The sequence below is a fragment of the Gossypium raimondii genome, unplaced genomic scaffold (genome assembly GCF_025698545.1).
Source record: "Gossypium raimondii isolate GPD5lz unplaced genomic scaffold, ASM2569854v1 Contig00046, whole genome shotgun sequence".
Lineage (NCBI taxonomy): Eukaryota > Viridiplantae > Streptophyta > Magnoliopsida > Malvales > Malvaceae > Gossypium > Gossypium raimondii.
Window position 1 is genome coordinate 15,001 of NW_026291205.1, and position 3,477 is coordinate 18,477.

A 3,477-nucleotide genomic window follows, 5' to 3' on the forward strand; every position below is an offset into this window, starting at 1 on the left:
ATTAGTCTTTCGCTTCTACCAGTCAGACGAACGATTTGCACGTCGGTATCGCTGCGGGCCTCCACGGTTTCCTGGCTTCGCCCCGCTCAGGCATAGTTCACCATCTTTCGGGTCCCGACAGTGTGCTCTCCTCGAACCCTTCTCGGAAGATCAAGGTCGGTCGGCGGTGCACCGCGAGGATCGCCAATCAGCTTCCTTGCGCCTTACGGGTTTTCTAGCCCGTTGACTCGCACACATGTCGACTCCTTGGTCCGTGTTTCAAGACGGGCCGAATGAAACCCGCGGCCGACGCCGGAGCGCGGTGCCGAAGCACGCCGAGCGCGTGCTGAATCCCGATCGGCGGCGACGTCTCCACGGGCGTATCAAAGGCCAGGCTTGGGCCGCCGCCACGACCCGCGTCGGTCCACGCCGAGCCGATCGGCGGACCGGCTCTCGCCGTTCCACATCCGACCGGGGCGCATCGCCCCCATCCGCTTCCTCCCGACAATTTCAAGCACTCTTTGACTCTCTTTTCAAAGTCCTTTTCATCTTTCCCTCGCGGTACTTGTTCGCTATCGGTCTCTCGCCGTATTTAGCCTTGGACGGAATTTAGCCCGATTAGGGCTGCATTCCCAAACAACCCGACTCGTAAACGGAGCGCCTCGTGGTGCGGCGGGGGTCCAGGCGACAGGGCTCTCACCCTCTCCGGCGCCCCTTTCCGGGACTTGGGGCGATCCGTCGCTGAGACGCTTCTCCGGACTACAATTCGGACGCCGATGGCGACCGATTCTCAAGCTAGGCTTTTCCGGTTCGCTCGCCGTTACTAGGGAATCTGGTAAGTTTCTTTTCCTCCGCTTATTGATATGCTTAAACTCGGCGGGTAATCCCGCTGACACAGGGTCGATGCGAGCACCGTCCTTGCGATGCCGAAAGGGTTCAAGGGTCTCGATCGACGGACGCGCACGACTCGAACAGGGTTGCTTGGCGTACCACCGATCGTCGCGACGATGATGTCGTCGAGGACTCGAATTTAGGCCAACCGCTGGCTGGAGCGCACGGAGGCCAATTTCCGCCCGCGGTCAACCGAGGCTCGAGGGCTCATGGTTGGATGGGGGCGACGATGCGTGACACCCGGCGGACGTGCCCTCGGCCTAATGGCAGGGCGCAACTTGCGTTCAAAGACTCGATGGTTCACGGATTCGCAATTCACACCAAGTATCGCATTTCGCTCGTTCTTCATCGATGCGAGCCGAGATATCCGTTGCGAGAGTCGTTACTGTATATTTTGCGACAAGAGAACAGCATCACTGAAGCACCGACACCGCGAACGGTGCGGCGACGAAGACGTGCCCCTTTTTCGTTTCGATTCCTTGGCGCGATTCGCGCCGAGGTTTCATCGTTTTGCCTCGAAGTTGATCCACATCTCACCCCACGACCAGGCAGGGGGACGCAAGACTGGCCGCTCCGAGACACAGGGGTGGCGAGGCGAGATGCACCGCACCACCTCCGGTGTTGTTTGCAACTCGTTCGCGGGTCGTTCGCTGGGCAGGTTTCGACAATGATCCTTCCGCGAGGTTCACCTACGGAAACCTATTACGACTTCTCCTTCCTCTAAATGATAAGGTTCGATGGACTTCTCGACGTCGCGGGCAGCGAAACCACGTCGCCGCGATCCGAACACTTCACGGACCATTCAATCGGTAGGAGCGACGGGCGGTGTGTACAAAGGGGGACGTAGTCAACGCGAGCTGATGACTCGCGCTTACTAGGAATTCCTCGTTGAAGACCAACAATTGCAATGATCTATCCCCATCACGATGAAATTTCAAAGATTACCGGGCCTGTCGGCCAAGGCTATGACTCGTTGAATACATCAGTGTAGCGCGCGTGCGGCGGAACATCTAAGGGCATCACGGACCTGTTATTGCCTCAAACTTCCTTGGCCTAAAGGCCATAGTCCCTCTAAAGCTAGCCACGGATCACCTCCGTGTAGCTGAATGCAGGTGAGTCTCGTTCGTTAACGGAATTAACCAGACAAATCGCTCCACCAACTAAGAACGGCCATGCACCACCACCCATAGAATCAAGAAAGAGCTCTGGTCTGTCAATCCTTACTATATACGGACCTGGTAAGTTTCCCGTGTTGAGTCAAATTAAGCCGCGAGCTCCACTCTGGTGGTGCCCTTCCGTCAATTCCTTTAAGTTTCAGCCTTGCGACCATACTCCCCGGAACCCAAGACTTTGATTTCTCATAAGGTGCCGGCGGAGTCTAAAGCAACATCCGCCGATCCTGGTCGGCATCGTTTATGGTTTGAGACTAGGACGGTATCGATCGTCTTGAGCCCCAACTTTCGTTCTTGATTAATGAAAACATCCTTGGCAAATGCTTTTCAGATTGTTCGTCTTTCATAAATCCAAATTTCACCTCGACTATAATCTGAATACCCCGACTGTCCTGTTAATCATTACTCCGATCCGAAGGCCAACACAATAGGATCGAAATCCTATGATGTTATCCCATGCTAATGTATACAAGCGTAGGCCTGCTTTGAGCACTCTAATTTCTTCAAAGTAACAGCGCCGGAGGAACGACCCGCCAATTAAGGCCAGGAGCGCATCGCCGGCAGTAGGGACGAGCAGACCGGTGCTCACCGTGAGGCGGACCGGCCGACCCACCCTAAGTCCAACTACGAGCTTTTAAGCTGCAACAACTTAAATATACGCTATTGGAGCTGGAATTACCGCGGCTGCTGGCACCAGACTTGCCCTCAATGGATCCTCGTTAAGGGATTTAGATTGTACTCATTCAATTACCGGACTCATAGAGCCCGGTATTGTTATTTATTGTCACTACCTCCCGTGTCGAGGATTGGGTAATTTGCGCGCTGCTGCCTTCCTTGGATGTGGTAGCCGTTTCTCGGGCTCCCTCTCCGGAATCGAACCCTAATTCTCCGTCACCGTCACCACCATAGTAGGCCACTATCCTACCATCGAAAGTTGATAGGGCAGAAATTTGAATGATGCGTCGCCGGCACAAAGGCCGTGCGATCCGTCGAGTTATCATGAATCATCGAGCAGCAGGCAAAGCCGCGTCGACCTTTATCTAATAAATGCATCCCTTCAGAAGTCGGGGTTTGTTGCACGTATTAGCTCTAGAATTACTACGGTTATCCGGTAGCAAATACCATCAAACAAACTATAAGCGATTTAATGAGCCATTCGCGGTTTCACGATCTGAATTTGTTCATACTTACACATGCATGGCTTAATCTTTGAGACAAGCATATGACTACTGGCGGGATCAACCAGGTAGCATTCCTCCGCGACGTCGGCCTGCATGGCCCTCAACATGCCCGTGAGCTACGAAGAGGTCATAACGAGCACGAGCATCGTCCGTGTCAAGAGACAAAATGCATAGGCATCGAGAGATGAGGGCTGAACCCTACTCTCAAAATATTTTCCGCATCCGAAAGCACGATCGAGCACCGTGCACCGACG

At 54.3% G+C, this 3,477-nt stretch overlaps 3 pseudogenes; 1 reads left to right on the forward strand and 2 right to left on the reverse strand.

The window, feature by feature from the left end:
- LOC128036816 (28S ribosomal RNA) overlaps positions 1-882 on the reverse strand; it is a 3,256-nt pseudogene extending 2,374 nt beyond the window's left edge.
- LOC105765905 (uncharacterized) overlaps positions 1-3,054 on the forward strand; it is a 3,613-nt pseudogene extending 559 nt beyond the window's left edge.
- LOC128036815 (5.8S ribosomal RNA) lies at positions 1,105-1,251 on the reverse strand (annotated as a pseudogene).
- Positions 3,055-3,477: the final 423 nt, after the last annotated feature.